General features: G+C 38.6%; 1 protein-coding gene across 1 annotated transcript in view; it reads left to right on the top strand.

The window, feature by feature from the left end:
- LOC124722941 (rho guanine nucleotide exchange factor 17) overlaps positions 1 to 23,045 on the top strand; it is a 649,460-nt gene that overhangs the window by 536,208 nt on the left and 90,207 nt on the right. The gene's annotated exons all lie outside the window — the stretch shown is intronic.

Genomic DNA, 23,045 nt, shown 5'->3' with positions numbered 1-23,045 from the left:
GTACTCTGAGGTGGGAGTAGCAAGTGAGTAGGATGGAGAGCTTTTTGAGGTGATGTTGTGCATGTTGCTCAAGTTCCAGCACGGCAAGTGTTTCAATGTGAGTTATGCTATGTAATCCCAAATTTCTGAAACCCATAAGAATTCTCCTGCTATGTAATCCCAAATTCCTGGAACCCATAACTCACATTGAAACTCTTGCCCTGCAGGAACATGAGCAACATTCACAATCCCACCTCAAGAAGCTCTCCATCCTACTCACTTCCTACTCCCGTCTCAGAGTACCACTGTCCACCACTTCTACAACAACCTCCAAACCTCCCCCACACTCCCTCATTGCTGACAAACCCTGTCTTGCTAACCTACTACACTTACCCCTCTCTCCAAAACTCCCTCCCACCACCACAAAGACCGCAGAACCTAAACAGACCTGCAACACACTTATGAACCTTTCCTTCAGAAGCCTTTGTCCCACAGAAATATAAGTCCTTTCCAAATGCCTCGCCTTTTGCCCCACTCCCAAATTCAACCATGCAGGACTAGTTAAAGCCCTCCTCTCCTTCTCGCGGTCCCTACAGTGGAAACACCTTTTTGCCACCAACTCGACCAATCAGACTCAACCAAAGACCAATATTGAACCTTGCCTAACTCAGTTCACTCCTCCATCCAACCGTAATCCACCCACACTGCCTCCAGACCACCCCCTGTTAACTTTCCAGAATTTCTTAACCTCGAACCTTGCCTCAACGTCATTCCCCAAATCTCTCAACATGCAAACTAACCTTACATCCGCAGAAAGAACCGCAGTCCACCATCTAAAAACTGATCCTAACCTTATAATCCTACCTGCTGACAAAGGCTCCACCACCGTTGTTTTGACCCGCAAGGACTATATGGCAGAAGGACTTCATCAGTTGTCAGATACTTCCACCTACAAACCATGCCACAGTGATCCCATTACAGTAATCCAGCAGGATCTCCAAACACTACCCAAATCCTTAGGTCCATCCCAGAACCTCTCCCCAAAGTCCAGCTCTCTACTTACCCCTACCACTCCCCGCACTACCAACTTCTACATGCTTCCTAAATTCCATAAATCCAACCACCCAGGATGCCCCATTGTGGCTGGTTACTGTGCCCCCACTGAGATAATCTCTGCTCTCGTAGACCAACACCTTCAACCTATTACCCGGAACCTATCCTCCTATATAAAAGATACCAACCATTTCCTCAATTTCCTCAACCGACTCTCCACAGTTCCTGTCCCTTTACCACACGATGCCATGTTCATCACTACTGATGCCACCTCCCAGTACACAAACATTCCTAATGCCCATGGCCTTACTGCTATTGAACACTACCTTTCCAGATGCCCTATGGATTCCAAACCAACAACCTCCTTCCTAGTCTCCATGACCAACTATATCCGCACCCACAATTACTTCTCCTTTCAAGGCATTACCTACAAACAAATTCATGGTATGTCTATGGGCACCCAAATGGCACCATCCTATGCTAACCTATTCATGGGCCATCAAGAGGTATCCTTCCTAAAAACCCAGAATCCCAAACCCCTTCCGGCCTCGGTGGCCGTGCGGTTCTAGGCACTTCAGTCCGGAACCGCGGGACTGCTACGGTCGCAGGTTCGAATCTTGCTTCGGGCATGGATGTGCCATGTTCATCACTACTGATGCCACCTCCCAGTACACAAACATTCCTAATTAGTTAGGTTTAAGTAGTTCTAAGTTCTAGGGGACTGATGACCTAAGATGTTAAGTCCCATAGTGCTCAGAGCCATTTGAACCATTTGAGCCCAAACCCCTCACCTGGGTCAGATTCATTGATGACATCTTTGCTATCTGGATTGAAGGTTAGGATACCTTATTCACATTCCTCCAGAACCTCAACAACTTCTCCCCCATTTGCTTCACCCGGTCCTACTCAACCCAACAAGCCACCTTCCTACATGTTGACCTTCACCTCAGAGATGGCTACATCAGTACCTCCATCCATATCAAACCTACTAACCACCAGCAATACCTCCACTTCGACATCTGCCACCCATTCCATACCAAGAAGTCCCTTCCATACAGCCTAGCCACCCGTGGTCATCACATCTGCAGTGATCAGCAGTCCCTCTCAAAATATACTGAGGGTCTCACTGAAGCCTTCATTGACCATAATTATCCTCCCATCCTTGTACAAAAACAAATCGCCCGTGCCTTATCTTCCAGTCACCCACCACCTCCCAAAGTCTCACAGTCCAGCCACAAAGGAGCTTTCCCATCATAACTCATTACCATCCGGGACTATAGCAACTGAATTACGTTCTCTGCCAGGGTTTTGATTACCTCTCGTCATGCCCCAAAATGAGAAATGTCCTGCCCACTATCCTTCCCACCCCTCCTACCATGGTATTCCACTGTCCACTGAACGTACAAATTACACTCGTCCATCCTTACACAACCACTGCTCCCAATCACTTACCTCATGGCTCATACCCCTGTAATAGACCTTGATGCAAGACCTGTCCCATACATCCTCCTACCACAACCTACTCCAGTCCGGTCACTAACATCACCTATCCCAACAAAGACAGGAACACCTGTGAAACCAGTCATGTGATTTACATGCTAAGCTACAACCTCTGTGTTGCATTCTATGTAGGCATGACAACCAATAAGCTCTCTGTCCACATGAACAGCCACCGACAAACTGTTGCTGAACACGCTGCCAAACATGATATCCCTCTTCTCAATGACTGCTTCACAACCTGTGTCATATGGATCCTTCCCACCAATACCAGCTTTTCTGAATTGTGCAGGTGGGAACTTTCCCTGCAATACATCCTACATTCCCGTAACCCTCCTGGCCCAACCTTTGTTAATCACTGTCCTCACCCATCCAGCCTCCTCCCTGTTCCCATTCCAGCACTACACAGCCATCATTTCACTGCCACACCCAGTCTTTTAATTTCTTTTTATTCCTTTTATTTCTCTCCTTTCCGGTACTCACCCCCTGACCCCTCTGCACCTTTTCCCCTGCCCTCCGTGTAAACTTCAACACTTCACTGTCTGCCACTCCCACCATACTAACCCTCCCCCTCCCCATCCCTGCCTCCTCCTTACCCCCACACAGTCGCCTCTCCCATCATGCACTGGTGCTGCTGTTCGCTTTGTGGTTTCAGCTCTCTGGGACTGCAGACATGGGTGCAAGTTGCATTTACGTGTGTGCGTGTGTGTGTGTGTGTGTGTGTGTGTGTGTGTGTGCGTGAAGCTTAATTGTGTATCTTTTTTTGTGCTTATTTGTTGTGCCTATCATGACTTTAAGCATCTCCACTATATGGTGAGTAGCAACTTTCCTTCTCTGGTATTGCTACAAGCCATTGTACAATGCATGGTAGAGAGTAATTTGTACCACTACTATTTATTCCCTTTACTGTTCCACTCACAAAAGGAGTGAAGGAAGATTTATTGCCAGTTGACCTCTGTATTAGCCCTACTATCCTTTATTTTATAATCTGGACAAGCCCTAATATCCTTTATTTTGTCTTTCCATTAGACGAATTTTGGAAGTAGTAGAATCATTCTGCAGTCTGTCAAAAATTCTAGCTCTATAACCTTCCTTGATAGTATTTTGCAAAAAGATCATCTTCTTCTCTTGATAGATTCCCCTTGAAAGTGACTTAGCATTTCCATAACTCTTTCCTACTGAGACAACCTACTGGTTAAAAATCTAGTAGTGCACTTCTGAATTGTTTTAATGATTTCTATTAGTCTGACCTGGTGGAAATCCCAAACAATTGATCAGTATTTAGGAATAAGTCTCACATACATTATGTATGTAGTCTCCTTTATGGGTTGCTTCACTATCACAGAGTTCTCCCAGTAAACCATAGTCAGCCATTTGCTTTCTCTGCAGCTGGTCTCATATGTTCAGTGCAGTTCATATCATTCTGCAGTGTTATGTCTGGATATTAAGTGATGTGACTGAGTCAGCATTTGCTTCATTATGACTGACGTCATATGATCATTCCGTTTTCCAATTCTGGTGTCATCTTAGTTTATTATGCCCCTGGATGTCTAGAACTGTCACATATTGAGCTTCATTTAGTCTGATCCTGCTGACATCTATTTATGGTACTTGTATGTCATTTCAATTGATTTAGAGTTTCTTAATGTGATCTGAAGCACATAGAAAGGATTTTCAAATAGCTGAGACCCACTGATGGAAATAAATTTATGAAATGACCGAGACTCGAACTCTGGACCTTTGCCTTTCACAGAAGTGAAGCTGAGAGGACGGGGCATGAGTCATGCTTGGGTAGCTCAGATGGTAGAGCTCTTGCCTGCAAAAGGCAAAGGTCCCAAGTTTGAGTCTCGGTCCAGGAAGTTTCGTATCAGTGCACACTCCGCTACAGAGTGAAAATCTCATTACCTAAATTTATGAAATGTTTGGTGAAATAAGATTAAAGAGGAAACATAGAACAGAAGATAGTGGAACACTTTACTACAAAGTTTTGCTGAAGTTAATGATAAAAACAAAATCTAAGAACAATGAAAGAAAATAATTTAAGATGACAGTGAATACAAGTCTTGATGTTGTGGCTAGATATCAAGTTTCCACTTTTAAACCTACTGAAAGCATCCAGCTACACATGCTATGAGGAAGCTACACAGCAGCTTTTTGTTAAAAGTGAGTACAGATGGAAATAATGTAGAGATCAGTGAAATGTACTTGCTTACCAACTGGCTATACAGGAACAACTATGGTAGATCAGAAACATTAGACAGTCACAGGAGGTAAAAATTAAACATTCATAAACAATGACATTGTGTAATAAATTAAGTAATGTTTAAGAAATGAGATGCTATAACAAAAGTACTGGAGATGTGTTGGAGTAATAAAGAACACCAAGTCAGAATTGGTGCATGACATATGGGGTAAAAGACCACTACATTGTTAAGTGTTGACAATGTTCTACATTTCTTTATTACAGTCTCTCATATTCCCTTGAGTGATAAAACTTGTGCTGCATAATAGAAGAGTCAGTATCAGTACACTCTTGTTACTATTCATTTGGTACATATTTGCTTTGGTTTAATGCAGTGTCCCTGACATGTTTCAAGTTAGGCAAACGTGAGCTCCAAATCTTATGAAGTGATTGGGTACATGCATACTTTTTGTATTAGTTAAATGAATGTTCATAGCTAATATTCACACATATGATTTCTTTTAGAAATGTTTAGATGTTACTATCTCAGAGAAATTTCATGAAATTATGTTTGTAGAAATTTAATAGATAGAACTATGTGTCTTGACAGCATGCACAGCAATTCTTGCAGATACTCTAACAAATAAATGGTCAACAATAAGCTGAAATGCATAAAGAGAGCTGGCTGAAGTGGCCGTGCGGTTCTAGGTGCTACAGTCTGGAACCGAGCAACCGCTATGGTCGCAGGTTCGAATCCTGCCTCGGGCATTTGTGTGTGTGATGTCCTTAGGTTAGTTAGGTTTAATTAGTTCTAAGTTCTAGGCGACTGATGACCTCAGAAGTTAAGTCGCATAGTGCTCAGAGCCATTTGAACCATTTTTTGCATAAAAAGCCCTACTGATTGGAGTATGATAGCAGCAGCATCATTAACATTTACTTTTCCATTAGTTTTATTCATTAAGCTAAAGAAATTACGGCATGTGACTATCTGTGGTCATTGCAATGACTTACCCATGGGAGATTCTTCATAACTGTATATACCTTCAGTGCTATAATGTGTCAGGCAGTAGAGGTCCTAGAATTTTGTGGTTAAAAAGCTGCTGTGATCTTCCAGAGCAAAGACTTCCCGTATCCACTGCCAAAGATCATTTTGTGTCATTTACATTTACATCCACACTCACACTCTGCAAAGTGCATGATAGTGGATACATCTCATTGTACCACTTATTACAGTTCTTCCCCATCCCATTCACATAAGTAGTGAGGGAAGAACAGTTGCTTAAATGCCTTGAGGTCCACTCTAAATAGTCTAATCTTGTCTTTGCAATCTCAATGTGAAATATATATAGTGTGTTGTAATATATTCCTAGATTCATCTCTTTAAGTTTATTCTAGAAGCTTACTAAGTAGGTTTTCATGGGATAGTTTGTCTCTGTCTTCATATGTCTACCAGTTTATTTCTTTCAGCATGTTCATGGCCCTCTCTTATCAATCAAACAAACCTGTGACGATTTTTGCTGCCCTTTCTGGTATCAATTCAATATTCACTGACAGTTCTTTTTCATACAGGTCCAAGGCACTTGAACAATATTTTAGGATGGGTTGCACATGTGTATTGTATAAAATCTCTTTTGTAGCCATATTGCTTTTTCCCTAGTGTGCATTCACAGTGTGCAATGTATTTTACTTGTGACTGAGCCTGTGCAATCATTCCATTTCCTATCTTTACAAAGTGTTACACTCAGTTATTTGTGTGAGTTGACAAATTCCAACTGTGACTCATTGATATTATAGTCATAGGATGCCACATTTTTTCCCTTTTGTGAAGGGCACAGTTTCACATTTCTTGGCATTTGAAGCAAGTTGCCAGTCTGTGCACTACTTTGAAATATTATCAAGATCTGATTGAATATTTCTGCAGCTTCTTTCAGATGGTGTTTCATTATGGATAACTGCATCATCTGCAAAAAGTCTGAGGTTTCTATTAATATTGTCCACAAGGTCATTAATATACAACAGGAACAGCAAGGGTTCAATACAGTTTCCCGGTGCACACTCAAAGTTACCTCTCGATCTGTTGATGTCTTTCCAGCCAAGATAAATTTTTGTATCCTCTGTACAAAAAAATCCATACTCTAGTCACAAATTTCGCTTGTTACTCCATACAGTCTTAATTTTGATAATGAGCATTGATGTGTTAGTGGGCAAAATGCTTTTTGGAAATCAAGAAATATTGCCTCTGCCTGACAGGCTTGATCCACAGCTTTCGGTATGCTATGTGAGAACAGTGTGCATTGGGTATCACATCCCTTATTTTTTCATAATCCATGCTGACTGGCATGGAGGAGGACTTACTGTTTGAGACATATCAATATGTTTGGGTTCCAAATATCTTCTAATATTCTGCAATAAATGGATGTCAAAGATATCAGATGGGAGTTTTTCAGATCACTTCTGCTTCCTTTCATGTAGCTGGGTTTGACATGTGCTTTCTTCCAACTACTGGACATGGTTATTTTTGTTAGAGGGATGTATGATACATTTTTTTAGAACATTTTGCTGTTGCAACTGGTCATAACACACAATCTAATAGAACACTCAACACATTGCCTGCAATTTATATTGGAAGTGGTCTAATTGCATCTTTGGGCATTGTTAGCTTATTAATTAATTAGTCATGAAACACTTAGGAAAACTGTGATCATTCATGTTTAATCTGTGACAATGTAGTTTTATTAATGCAAGTAATCAGCCTTGGATTTTAGAATAGGGTTTGTGTCATTACTATTGATTGTATTTCACCTAATGGTGTATCTCTTTCACCTTTTCCGGATGCCTACATGTGCATCGTGGCTGATACTTTGCAAACCACTGGAAGTGTATGGGAAAGGCTACTCCCTACTATACAACATCTTAGGATATGTTCCTGTTCCATTTGCATGTAGAGCATTGGAAGAATGTTTGCTTAAATGCCTGTGTGTGCACTGCAATTAGGTAAATCTTGTCTTTGTTGTCCTCATAGAAAATACATGGACATCAAATTAAAAACAGTAAAAATAGGTGTCTTGTCCTTCTGAGGAAGACAGGTTTAAATCCCTTGAAACCATGGAGGTTAATTGGAAATCACCATTTATTGGAACTGGTTGGCTGTCGATGCCATTCTGTAAGCGCTGTGGTTGTGCATCCATGTTCTAAATAACAAACTTCCTGCCTCCCTAGATATCTAAGGCTGTTTCAAAATATATGGACATCAAACTGAAAGTAGTAAAAACAGGTTTCTTGTTGTTGTGAGGAAGACTGGTTTAAATCCATTGAAAGCATGGTACAGGTTAATTGAAAACCTCCATTTATGGCAAATAGTTCACTGTCTATTACAACTGCTGCTTAACTGATTCCAGTCATAATTCATTGCTATTGTAGTCACTGTGTTTTTCATTTTGTGAAGTGGTCAATTTGATATTTCTGAAATTTTTAGAGATTTACAAATCTACATCTACGTCTATGTCTACAACTACATCTACATCTACATCTAGATCTAGATCTACATGATTACTCTGTAATTTGTAATTAAATGCCTGACAGAGGGTTCATCAAATTACATTCAAGCAATTTCTATACCATTTCTGTGTAGATTGGTACCAACAAAATAATTTTGCAATCTAAGGAGAAGTTTCATTAGAATATCCTGCTACAATGAGAAATGCCTTGTTTTAATGACTGATACCTCAATTTGTGTACCATATCCATGGAACACTCTCCCTTATTTCATGATAATAAAAATTAGCTACTCTCCTTTGAACTTTTCTAGTGTCGTCCACCAGTCCTATCTACAGTTGATCCCATAGCATGAACCAAAAGCCCAGAAGATGATGGATAAGTGTAGTGAAGGCAGTTTCTTTTGTTGACCTGTTGCATTTTCCAAGTGTTCCACCAAGAACTCACAGTCTTTGGTCTCTTTTCCCTGCAACATTATCTATGTGAGTGTTTCAATTTTCAGTTATTCATAATTGTAATCCCTAAGTATTTATTTGAATTTATAGCTTTTTGCCATGTGTGAATTATTGTGTAACCAAAATTTAGCAGTTTCCTTTCAGTCCTCATGTGGCGGACTTAACTTTTTCCATTATTTATGGTCAATTGCAACTTTTCACATAAGATATCTCATCTAAAGCATTTTGCAACTGGTTTTGATTATCTGATGACTTTACAAAGCAGTAAATGTCATCATCTGCAAACAATCTAAGAAGGCTGCTCAGGTATTCACCTAAATCATTTATATAGTTCAGGAACAGGAAAATAGCTGTAACACTTCCTTGTGGAATGCCAGATGTTACTTCTGCTTTCCTCAATGACTTTCCATCAATTACTATGAACTGTGACCTTCCTGACAGAAAGTCACAAATCCAGTTGCACAACTGAGATAATACTCCACAGGTACACAGTTTTATTAGAAGCTGCTTGTGTGGAACAGTGTCAAAAGCCTTGTGGACATCTAAAAATATGGAATCGATTTGGCATCTCTATTGATAGCATTCATTACTTCATGAGAATAAAGAGCTAGTATTGTTTTACAGTAATGATATTTTCTGAACCTGTGCTCGCTATTTGTCAATAAATTGTTTTCTTCAAGGTAATTCTTAATGTTTGAAAACAGTTTATATCGCAAAATCCAACTGAATTTCATCATTAGTCATAGGAGTCTGTAGTTCAGCAGATTACTACTATTTCCTTTTTTGGGTATTGATGGACGTGTGCAACTTTCAAGTCTTCAGGTACAGATCTTTTGATGAGTGAGTTGTTGTGTATGACTGCTTAGTATGGAGCTGCTGTATCAGTGTACTCTGAAAACATCCTGACTGGTATACAATCTGGACGGGAGGCCTTGCCTTTATTAACACATTGGCTGCCACGTGAGTTAAATATAACTCACAGGAAGTGTTCTCTTTTGGCCATGTGAAGTAAATACAACTAACAGACATTTTTCCATTTAAAGCTCTGTGGTGCAGTTGTAACTCAAAGGAGCATGTTCATGGCCTATGGTTTTCAACAACTCAAGAATAGTTATTGACATTTCAATTCTTGAGTTATATATAACTCACATGGCTCGGTTGTATTAGACTTTTCTTATTTTTATTATTTATTTATTATTTAGTTTGACATATTACATACAAAGTAGATTGCAAATCACATGCAGTTTTATTTACATTCCTCAACTCTAATTGCAACAACAATGAAACTGCAAAAATTTTGGTCATTCCACTTTGTTTCTCTAACACCTGTATGCACTGTACTTTATGAAAAAACACTTCATGCAAAAATATGAGTCACAATTTTTACATTTCCATGCAGTTTGTTTGCATTTATTGACCGCTTGCTCTTGTCCAAATTCGTTCTTCATTTTTTCGTAGTACACTGTACACCTACATCTGGCTGCTCCCATGTTCACAAGTGCATAATCTGCAGGTAACACGATGGCTTTGGTGAGAGATGTCTCATGCTCATTGGCATCTTCTGTATGGAGTAGTCTCAAAGTCACTTCCTCTTTGAATTCTGTGATTGAGATCTTTTTGTTGTTGATGTATCGGTAAATCACATGAACATTAACCAGTGCTGACCCTGTCAACAATTCAATTGACAGCTTCCTTTACCATTTCACACCCCACCTTAGACAATGTGAGTAAGACTTCATTTGGTCAGAAAGATCTGTAAAAGACTTTGACTGATTATAGTCAATTATCGTTGCTGGTTTTTTTCTTTGTGCCCTTCCTGGTTTGAACTTCAGCTTCTTCTTCGGCATACACAGTACTCAGCACCAGAACATCCCTCTTATCTTTCCGTTTCAGTACTACTACACCTGTGGTACTTTCCTTTGCTTTGTGTTCCCCCTTCTTCAGTTTTTCCTGTACAGCATCTTAGAGTCCCAACTAAATGTGTTGATTGTTCAAGAAGCTGATGTGCTAGATGAACACTTGTGTAAAAATTGTCTGTGTTTAAGATTCTGCCCTCAATTAGTAATCCACTCATATGGCTCATAACAACAGAACTGGCCAGAGAAATAACAGGATTCACATTCTTCCCACAGTAAACTTTCATATTCCAGGTGTAGCTACCCTTAAGACAAAGCTTGAACAATTTAATTCCGAATTTACGGCACTTATTCTTTATATACTGAATGAAACTTAGTCTTCCTCAAAATGGCACAAGTATTTCGTCAATGTGAGCTTCTTTCTCTGGCACAACTACACTTTGAAATCTCTGCAGTAATTTATCAATAAGAGGTTGAATTTTGAATAAGCGGATTCCCGGTGGGCACTCGTTGTTATTGGAAAAATGGCACATACTTAAAAGCAGTTCAAAATGATTGCGTGACATAACATTTTTTACATTGATGTGATGGAGCGTATTTCTTGACCAATTATTTGGAATCCTTGGTTTTACATTTAGTTACATCCATAACAAAAATCCTAAAAATTGTTCAATTTCAGTTTTGCTGACATCAGTCCACCTTTTCAGTCGTGAATTAACAGTTACTGAATGACTTTCTAAGACTTGTTTTGCATACAGATTAGTTTGTTGAGTCACATATTCTAAAATTTCATCAGTTACAAAATATTTGAAGAAATCGTATGGTGTCTTGCCTTTGAGAGTTAGTGCAACAGAAGCATTTACACCAGAACTGGAATGAAAAATGTAAAATTTTTCATATTTTTACCCGTAACTGGCCCCCAGACAATCTCATTAGAATTTGTTCTAAGTGTGTCATTTTCATCTTCAGAACTTCCTGATATTACACTTACTTCAATTGAACCTGAATCATCTGCAGTAGTTATGCCACTAACACGGTTATAGGTGCCTTGTTGCCTGGTTTTTACAGCTGTGAAGTCTGTTTCTTTGACTGAATGTGGACATAAAACTCTTCTTCTTACCTTCACTGATGTGATTCCATCATCAGAACTTCCGGTTTCACTTCTGGTCTCCTCTAGTAAAAATTCGCCTGAGCTATCATCAAATAAATACACAGAATCTTCATCACTTCTGTCAATAACTTCATGTAAAAGCTGCTGTACATGCCTTTGTTCATCTTCATAACTTCCACATGACATTTTCTTCTGCCACAATATTACTTTGTTATGAAGGAAACAACACTGAATGAAGACTGTAGCAGCAATGCAGGAAAGCAATAATGGAACTGCATATAAATAATGCTGTGGAATGAAAAACTGACAGGAGTACAAACCTAAAATTATTAGCGACATAGCAAATGACGCTCCTGGTACCTTTACTCTGGGGCCATGTGAATCACATGTAACTTACACAAAAAAATTAAAAAAGGTACTAAAATGCCATATTTTCATTTTATTTGTAGTTAACAAGTTTGCTTGGAGCAAACTAAAGCCGGATATTGAAAAAAAGTAAATAGCCCCAAGGGGTCGCTAACCCAACTATACCATGGCAGTCAATGTGTTAAGTGATCTGAGCTACTTCATTACACTGAGGATGTCTACTTTTAAGTTACTCATATGGAGAGTCATTCTTGATTCAAATTCTGGAAGATTTATTTCATCTTCTCTGGTGAAGAATTTTCAGAAAACAATGTAAAGTAACTCTGGTTTATTGGCATTATCATCAGTAATACTACCATTGTTACTGGACATTGGAGGTATTGATTGCATCTTCACAGTGATGTAGTTTATGTACAGCCAGATGCTCTTTGTGTTTTCTGCCAGATTTTGAGGCAGAGTTTTGTTGTGGACTCTATTAAAACCATCTTGCATGGAAGATCATTCTCAATTTCAAGCTCCTGTAAAACTTTGCCATTCTTGGACAGTTTGTATTCTTTTAAATTTTGCATGCTTTTCTCCTAGCTTCTGCAACAATCTTCAGACTGTTTTTTTTGTATGATGGGTGATCAATACCATCTCTTATTAATTTATTTGGTATATCTCTCTCAAATGTTATCAATTCTATTTCTTTGAATTCAAACCACATCTGGTATAAGCTGATATAATTAGTTTGGAAGGTAGGGAGACTGTCTCTTCAGAAAGCATCAAGAGAATTTTAAATAGATATATTTTGTGTTTATTTTTGGTGTGCTTGGATATTATGGTGTTCAATCTTGCTACAGTGACTTTGTGGTCGTGAACCCTTTATCCATTATGATACTCACTATTTGCTCAATATTTATTTTTTACTGAGAGGGCAAGTATGTTTTTGCATACACTTACAATTTGAATGGAGTTATGAACTAATTGTTGAAAATAATTTTCCAAGAAAGCATGCAGTACAATTTTGGATGACATTTTATTCCTTCCACTGAAATTAGACATGTATTTTTGCAAACATATTGAGGGTAGATTGAAGTCACTACTAACTGTAATTGTATGAGTGGGCTACCTATTTGAAATGAGACTCTGGTTTTCTTTGAATGGTTCAGGATCTGAATCATCTGGGTTGGGTTGTTGGTAAAAGGAACCAATTATTACTTTATTGCAGTTGTCAAGTATAATCTCTATCAATACTAACTCACATGGAACTATCTACTTCAAATTCGTTACAAAGTAAACTTCTTCTGGCAGTAATAAACACTCTATCACCAACTGTATTTAATCTATACTTTGTGTGTGTGTGTGTGTGTGTGTGTGTGTGTGTGAGAGAGAGAGAGAGAGAGAGAGAGAGAGAGTTCCTAAGGGACCAGACTGCTGAGATCATCGGTACCTAGACTTACACACTACTTAAACTAACTTATGCTAAGAACAACACACACACCCATGCCTGAGGGAGGACTTGAACCTCGGTGGGAGGGGCCACGCAGTCTGTGACATGGCACCTCAAACCGTTCGGTCACTCCACGCGGCAATCTATACTTTCTAAACTAGCCAGCTTTCTGTACCCATAAAAAGTTGAAGTTCAGCACTTTTTATTAGCAGTTGGAGCCCTGGCTCCTTCCCAACACAACTGTGACAATTTACAACTACAATACCAATCTTTGGACCATTTTAAAATCTTATCAAGATTTTATTGAATATTTGTGCAGATTTTTTTCAGTAAGTACTTCAGTATAGGTAACTGCATTGTCTGCAAAATATCTGAGGTTAGTATTAAGGTTGTCTGGCAGGTCAATACAATATTAATTGCAGGGTTCACAACAAACTCCCGTAGGGTACGCCCAAAGCACTTCTACATCTGTTGACCTCCATCCATTCAAGATAGCACATAGCATCCGTCTTACCAAGGAATCCTCAGTTCAATCACAAATTTCATTTTATACCTCATATCATCATACTTTCAGTAACAAGCTTTGATGTAGTACTGAGTCAAATGCTTTTAGGAAGTCAAGAAATACTTCATACATCTAATCCATGACTTTCGGGGTTCATGTGAGAAAAGCAATTGTTGGGTTTTACATTTCAAATATTTCTGGAACCCATTTTAGTTGGCATAAAGAAGGTCATTTTGTTTGTTATATCAGTATGTTCCATCATGTACTATGTTCTAAGTTTCTACAATTTATGCATTTCAGTGACATTGGACAGTAGCTTTGTAGATCACTTCTGCTACTCTTATTTTATATGTATGTTTCCTCTGCTTTCTTCTGACCATTGGCACTAGGTTTTTTTTTATTTTTATTTTATTTATTTTTTTATTTTTATTTTTTTCATTCTAGGGATATTACACTTAAAATAGGAGCTAACTTGACCATAAATTTTGTACAAAACCTGATAGGGATTCTGTCAGACTCTGCGGTCTTGTTTAAGTTGCCCAGCTTCAGCTGTTTTTCAGTGCTGCTGACACTAATGCTTGTAATGCTCACTTTCCAGTGGTGCAAGAATTAAATTGAGGAAGTATTCCTGAATCCTTAGTTGTAAAGGAACATTTGAAAATGGAGTTCAGCATTTGTGCTCTGCATAATTAATCTCACTTTCAGCCCCTGTGTAGCCCTTGAGTGCCTGGTCACTAGCTTTGGTGTCACTGACAGCCTTTCATATAAGTGGAATTTCTTTTGGTTTTGTGAGAGGTCTTTCAAAAAGATGCTGATGTGGTTTTCAAACACATTGTCCTTCCGACATCCAAATTAGTGTCATTCAGCCTTTCTCTCTCTGTCTCAATATGCTTTGTCTTACACTTATTGTGCAATATTCACTACGTCTTTAGTAGTTTGTTTACACACACTGTACACTATGGAGAGACCCTCCTATCATGAACTGTTCTTCTAGGTACATATCTGTCCAGTGATTCATCAGTTATTCATCTTGCCGAGTGTAATAAACCAGTATGTTCTTATCGCCATTCTGCCTGTTTTCTTGGTCTTTCATCCCTACATTTGACATGCAAACTTTAAACCATAAACATTCCCTCTGATTTAACATTTGAGCAATAATTGACTTTAATTATGAATCAGTAACTTGGAAATAGTAAATTATGTCCACAACACTGAAAACAACAACTCAGTGTCCTGCTGAACATGCCAAGAAAAATAACACAGTTAAGGGCATCCTCTGGTAGACTGTTTAACTGCTCAAAACAGTGTTACTGAAGGTTTTAAAAATATTAGCAGATGTAAAATGTTGGTTTGTGGTAACAAGAGAGTCTGATTCCATTCCATCTATATACACTCCTGGAAATTGAAATAAGAACACCGTGAATTCATTGTCCCAGGAAGGGGAAACTTTATTGACACATTCCTGGGGTCAGATACATCACATGATCACACTGACAGAACCACAGGCACATAGACACAGGCAACAGAGCATGCACAATGTTGGCACTAGTACAGTGTATATCCACCTTTCGCAGCAATGCAGGCTGCTATTCTCCCATGGAGACGATCATAGAGATGCTGGATGTAGTCCTGTGGAACGGCTTGCCATGCCATTTCCACCTGGCGCCTCAGTTGGACCAGCGTTCGTGCTGGACGTGCAGACCGCACGAGACGACGCTTCATCCAGTCCCAAACATGCTCAATGGGGGACAGATCCGGAGATCTTGCTGGCCAGGGTAGTTGACTTACACCTTCTAGAGCACGTTGGGTGGCACGGGATACATGCGGACGTGCATTGTCTGTTGGAACAGCAAGTTCCCTTGCCGGTCTAGGAATGGTAGAACGATGGGTTCGATGACGGTTTGGATGTACCGTGCACTATTCAGTGTCCCCTAGACGATCACCAGTGGTGTACGGCCAGTGTAGGAGATCGCTCCCCACACCATGATGCCGGGTGTTGGCCCTGTGTGACTCGGTCGTATGCAGTCCTGATTGTGGCGCTCACCTGCACGGCACCAAACACGCATACGACCATCATTGGCACCAAGGCAGAGGCGACTCTCACTGCTGAAGACGACACGTCTCCATTCGTCCCTCCATTCACGCCTGTCGCGACACCACTGGAGGCGGGCTGCACGATGTTGGGGTGTGAGCGGAAGACGGCCTAACGGTGTGCGGGACCGTAGCCAAGCTTCATGGAGACGGTTGCGAATGGTCCTCGCCGATACCCCAGGAGCAACAGTGTCCCTAATTTGCTGGGAAGTGGCGGTGCGGTCCCCTACGGCACTGCGTAGGGTCCTACGGTCTTGGCGTGCATCCGTGCGTTGCTGCGGTCCAGTCCCAGGTCGACGGGCACGTGCACCTTCCGGCGACCACTGGCGACAACATCGATGTACTGTGGAGACCTCACGCCCCACGTGTTGAGCAATTCGGTGGTACGTCCACCCGGCCTCCCGCATGCCCACTATACGCCCTCGCTCAAAGTCCGTCAACTGCACATACGGTTCACGTCCACGCTGTCGCGGCATGCTACCAGTGTTAAAGACTGCGATGGAGCTCCGTATGCCACGGCAAACTGGCTGACACTGACGGCGGCGGTGCACAAATGCTGCGCAGCTAGCGCCATTCGACGGCCAACACCGCGGTTCCTGGTGTGTCCGCTGTGCCATGCGTGTGATCATTGCTTGTACAGCCCTCTCGCAGTGTCCGGAGCAAGTATGGTGGGTCTGACACATCGGTGTCAATGTGTTCTTTTTTCCATTTCCAGGAGTGTATATTTGTTTATCTTGTAGAGGATGTTTCCAGTCCATAATGTCACTACATTGTCATATTTTACAAAGATGATATTTCACTGTGAATACAGTTAGTTTATTTAAACTTGAGTACTCACTGTCATCCAACATTTCAAATGATGTTTTGGTAATATGATGCTCAGTAAATAGTTCTGCAATTTTGCATCCAGAAACTGGAAAATTTATATTTTGTGTCTGATAAATTTTATGGTGCATTAACGTATCAAAGCGTTTCTTGAACTCTGGTTATACATTTTGCATTGAATAAGACCTTCAGTAACTATCCGTAGCAAAGACATATTGTACAAGCTACCCCAAAACAAAAAGGAATTTTAGTCATAAGTAAAAGCTGTCAGTAGCACAAAAAGTAATGTTAATTTCTTAATGACATAGGAACTGAAACAGACAGTAGCAAAACAAAAAAAAGAAAGTAATGAATAGTGACTCCAAATGTTCCCTCACAATAAGAATTCAAGAAATATGGCCACAATTCACTTGTCATACAACTCCAAAGATCTGAGATGTAGTAATTAATTTTAATGATTTTGAAAAGTATCTAAAATAACTAAAATACAGCAAGGGTACATGGTCTAATAGAGTTCATGTCATATTCTATACTGAATTTTCAATGGAGAAGGACACCCATCTAAAGAAATTACCCACAGAGATTGTCTACAAAAGCACCATCCCATATCACTCATCTCCACCTGTGGCAAAATTCCAGAACATGTTGAGAATTCAAATTCAATAATCTCCATAGAACAACATGATCACCTCCATGGAAACCAACATGAGTTCTGGTAACACTGATAATGGGAAACAAACTCATGCTCTTCAGACATGATTTCACTAGATCCATGGATAAAGGTAACCGGGTGAATGTATCTAGATTTTTGATAAGTTTTTGCTTGAGTACCACATCATTTGGACTGAAAGTAAATCAAAGAAAGATGAAAGTAATGAAAAGTAGCAGAAATGAGAACAGTAAGAAACTTAACATCAGGATCAGTGATCACAAAGTAGATGACGTTAAGAAGTTCTGCTACCCAGGCTGTAAAAAAAAAACCATGAGCAAAGAGAACTTAAGAACCAGATTAGCACTGGAAAAAGAGCATTCCTGGCCAAGAAAAGTTAATGAGTACCAAACACAGACCATAATTTGAGGGAAAAATTCCTGCGAATGTATGTTTGGAGCACAGCATTGTATGATAGTGAAACAAGAACTGTGGGAAAAGCAGACCAGAACAGAAGAGAAGTAAAGCATTTGCAGAAGAATGTTGAAAATTTGGTGGACTGATAAGGTAAGAAATGAAGAGGTTCTACTCAGAATCAGTGAGGTAAGGAATATATTCAAATCACTGAAGAGAAGAAGGAAGAGTGTGGTAGGACATCTGCTAAGATATCACAGAATAACTTTCACGGTATTAGAGAGAGCTGTAGAGGGTAAAAACTGTAGAGGAAGACAGAGACTGGGGTACATTCAAAAAATAATTGAGGATGTAGGTTGTAAGTGCTACTCTGACATGAAAAGACTGGCACAGGTGAGGAATTCGTGTTGGGCCGCATGAATGCTGTCAGAAAGCTGATGACTCAAAAAAACTGCTCCATTATGACTACTATAGAGAATACTTCTTTTTTTTTTCAACATATGACCAGGTTTGCAATGAGAATGTAAACTTCTGAATAGATAGAATGCAGCACATTATCTGCAGCATGCATCATCTGCACACACACACACACACACACACACACACACACAGAAGTAATTTTGGACTTGCCGAAAGAAGTGTAATAAGGCCATTACTATTTAGCAAATACCTTAACAATTTAGCAGAAAGAAACATTTGCAGCCTCAGAATCTTCACAGGTGATATAGCAATCAATGACTAACTTCTGTCTGATAAAAAATACAGTAATATCCAGGCAGATCCAGACAATATATTAGTCTAGTTCTAAGAAGGCAAGTAACTCCTTCTGCAAAAAAAATGTAAAGTTGTGTACCTGATTAAAATTAAATATGTTGCAGCCACTGCCTATAGGCTGAATAAATGACAACTGATGTCAATGAAGTCATGTAAATACCTGAGTATAATAATCTGTGAGAATATGAAGTGGAATGATCTGAAAGGCTCAGTTAGAGGTAAAGCAAATGACAGGCTTTGATTCGTTATTAGGATACAGTGAAACTGTTTTTAGTTTCCTCATGAAAGGGATTGCTTGCCAATGTTGGAATATTTCATAGGTTTCTGGGGTCTATATCACATTGGACAAATGGAGGCACGGTCTCTGTCTTCTTTGCCACACACATGAGAGTATAATGCAAACATATCCACTGGTAGGCACTAAAGTAAATATGAATAATATCTTACAAAAACTTCCTTACAAATTTCAAGAACAATAGTTTTGGGTGGAATTTGTTAATGTTTTGCAGCCTCCTGCATATTGTTCTCGTCGTGATTATGAAAAAACTCACACTCATAACAGATTGCATAGAGACACATGAGTAAATGACTCTATGCTCAATTCATTGTTGTGGACATTTGTTGCACATTTTGTACAGATTATAGCTGAGCAATGCAGCCTGTGATTATAGCACTGGTCTTGTTTTCAGAAGTATTGTGGTTCAAATCCATGTCCAGTCATCCAAATGTAGGTTTTCTATGTTTCTAAAAATCACTTAAAGCAAATGTTGTGACAATACCTTTGAATAGGTCGCAGTCCATTGTTGTTCACCTGTTTCATATTTGAGCTTGTTCAGTTGCAAATGGGACATTACAAGTACTCTTCCATCCTTCATTTATTGTAGATGGTTGTTAAGACAAAATATGAATCAAATCTATCCAACAACAGTAATTATTGACTGTGAATAACTGCAATTTATGGAATTTCAGCTGTAGAGATAATTCTACCTTAGATTGAATTTATCAGTAACAGTTCTTGTACTACAAGAGAAGACTAGAAGGTTTGTATCATACTAGAGGACAACTGAGACAATGAAGAGATTAAGGCTGTGTCTCTACAAATGCAATCCTGCATGTTGCCATTCTTCCTTCTAACTCAGATTTTGATGGGACAGGCATCTTACACATTAGTTCTGAAAATGCAAGTGCGTGTTGTTATTATGGTTACAGACACTGAAATGAATCTGAGCAGTAACACAGCAAGTAGATAGCAACAAAAATGGCTTATATTTTTTTAAGTCCCACTGAAGATACTACACACAGCTGTGTGCATTACAGTAATGAAAACTGAAGAGCTATGATAAGAATCTAAAAGTTGTTCAACAACACAAGTATTATGTTAGGAGATTGATAACAATGGCTGAATGAATCACACATGGCCTTGGTAATGTAACCACACTCAAATGGACTGTAAGTATTTTAAAGAAATTAAAGGAAACCCAAATTGGTTCATTTCTTCACAAATACAAGCCTGGTTGTTATCCCTCTAGTATGATGCCTAGTCACTATGCTAATCAAGGGTAAAATGAAGGAGAAGAACAGTTAGATATTCTATTACAAAACTACAACATATGAGACCTACTGAAAAAGAAGAGCAGTATTATTTCTGCATAGTATCTGTGATGAGAAATGCAGTTCATGAAATTACTTTAAAAAGCACATTTTAATGCTGTTTTGAGCAGATGTTAAGTCAGTTGGAGAAGCTGTATAACAAACAAGAGATAATGTGGTATAGCTAACAGAAACTGCAAGAAATTTTGAGCATCTGAAACAGTACCATTCATCTTGGAGAATTAAAGAGAAAAATGGAATTAGAATAGATATAGAATGATAGTGTAAAGAGAAAGATAACAGGATTTGAGAGTGTGGTAATACACAAAGAATGATAAATTAATAAAATGCACCAATGAAACTTCCAGTTCAGTGTTATGGAAGTCAGTCGGGCAATCACTTGCTCAGAGAATAAACCATACTCAAAAATAGCCTACAGTTTTGGAAAGAAATGAATGAAGTGAGTAATAGTTGAGAAAGGGGCCAACAAATGAATAAAAATGCTTCAAGAAGGTAAGAGTAGGCAGTAGAAATGGGCAAAGTTAAAAAAGATCTTAGCAGTTTCAAGAAAAAACACAGAGATCCTGAAGACTTGCTTTGTATGTAATTATGTAATACAGTTTCATTCAGTGGTACATCATAAGATGAATTAAGTTACATTTTCTTTAAATCAGCCATTTTGAAGGTAACTCTGCAGAGAGATTTAGCCCTCATCCCTTTCATCTATTTACTGATTTTATTTTATTTTATGGTGCTGTCAGTCAGTGTCTTACTTGTGCAATAGACATTGGGCAAGTCCTCAAATACTACAAACATTCTTAAACTAAAACACAATGAAATCCTTGAAAGGACAGTAAACAGCCATTTTATGAAACTGATAAAAAAAAGGACACATAAGCAGCAGAAATGGATTCTTTTTCAGGTGATGCATGAAATCACATTATTTATACCAGTACAACTAATGGGAGAGAAGAACTACATTTGAATGCATTGAGAATGTTCTCCGTCACACTGAAAATTAACCTCTGTACTGTGAAAGTTGTTTTTATCAAAAGTTTTTTGATGTATGTTCTCCTTTAATTTGTGTATTTTGTGTCCAGTGATCCCTGTCATGAATATTTCACAAGATATGGAATGTGTGATATTCCTGCCAATTTATGGTTTATGGAGTGATAAAGATGCATACTAAAAATTATATTCGCTTCATATTCAGAAATAGCACAGTAAAGAACATAATCTTAAAATTTATCCTTAGCAGCAGGAAGATAGTGGGAGCTTAGATGTAAGAAAACTGAGAATAATTGTGACTGTGGTAATAATGAAGTGAATGTCTTATATGAAAATAAAACCAGAATGAGGCAAAATGTATAATGAGTTGTTCAATGAAATAATATATTTGTATTAAAAAATAGTAGATGAATTGTATAAAACAACAATGATGGCAACAGCCAGTGACTGACTACCAATCCAGATTTACTAATTAGAAAAAACAAAGCTCAAGGTGAGGGCAGCACTCCTGTCTACCATCCATTTTAACTACAGGGAGAAAGTATAGATCAGCTAACTTGTAATTGTATTCATTAGTTTGTGATAAAGGTAATTATGAAGAATTAGGTATGTGATGATATTGTGCAAGAAATAATGCACATGTAATAAAAAAAAAACTTGTAGAAAATTCTGATGTCTGTTGTAACCTGACGAGACATTATTCCTTACAAGTTTACTGAAGGAAAGAGGAAAAGAGAACATTCTGGCTTCTGTGACAGAATTAAAGGGTTACTTATTTGAAAGATAAATAATATTACACACTAAACTTCCTTTTAAAATATCTGTTACAAGACATATACCATACATCTGCTCCCTGCTTGTAAAAACTTATAATTCTGTTGTCTTACTAAGTGCAATGATAATTGTATCATATGGGCCTGTGTTTAATCACTTATTCATGTATAAAATGCATCTGCTCTGTTTGTGTGAACTTGTAAAAAGTTCCTATGACATTTCCAATAGCTATCAGGTTCTGGCTCCAGGCAAAAAATACAGTAAATAAATAAATAAGTGCATTTCAAGCCTTCTCACTATTTACATAGCATGTCTATCAATTTATTACTGTCTACAGTTTTTCTCTATCTTCTTTATCATTTAAACCTAAAACTGCTAAGTTTTGAACTTCAGTGCACAGTTTTCCTTACAGCTGTTACATGCCAACATCAGGAAAGTGATTGATGCCACTGATTGCAAACAATGTTTTTTAAAAAACATTTTCAGGCTCAAATTACCTACTCTTTGGTACACAAAGAATTTTTTTGCAGAAATATGTAATTTAAGTGGCACTGGTTGAATAAAAACTACAATAACCATAAAGAGATGGTGGGTTCAACCCAGGAAATTTTTCTTCAGAATTTGATCATTAAGTAAACAAGTATGCTGGCAATTTGTTACCGTATTTTATGAAGTTTGGTGTAGGAAATGGCTTAGAAAATACTTTTTTTCTCCTCTCTCTGTGTAGCCTTCACTTTTTCCTATTTGTCCAGCCTTTCTTTTTCTCTATCACACCCATCATCTTCCTTTAATCTATGACTATTGTAGCTACTATATAAGTTTTATTGATTGGCGACTCCATGTTGTCTTGTGCACTATGACCAGATAACAGATATACTTGAAAAAAGAGACAGCATTGGTCGTATATTTTTTACTATTGCAAAGTCGATTTTCTGTCACTGAGTGACCATCTTCAGTGCTATATTGTATAACTTAAATTGGGATGCACT

The sequence above is a fragment of the Schistocerca piceifrons genome, chromosome X (genome assembly GCF_021461385.2).
Source record: "Schistocerca piceifrons isolate TAMUIC-IGC-003096 chromosome X, iqSchPice1.1, whole genome shotgun sequence".
NCBI lineage: Eukaryota > Metazoa > Arthropoda > Insecta > Orthoptera > Acrididae > Schistocerca > Schistocerca piceifrons.
The sequence above is the reverse complement of the archived record's forward strand: the minus strand, read 5'-3'. Positions and strand labels throughout refer to the sequence as shown.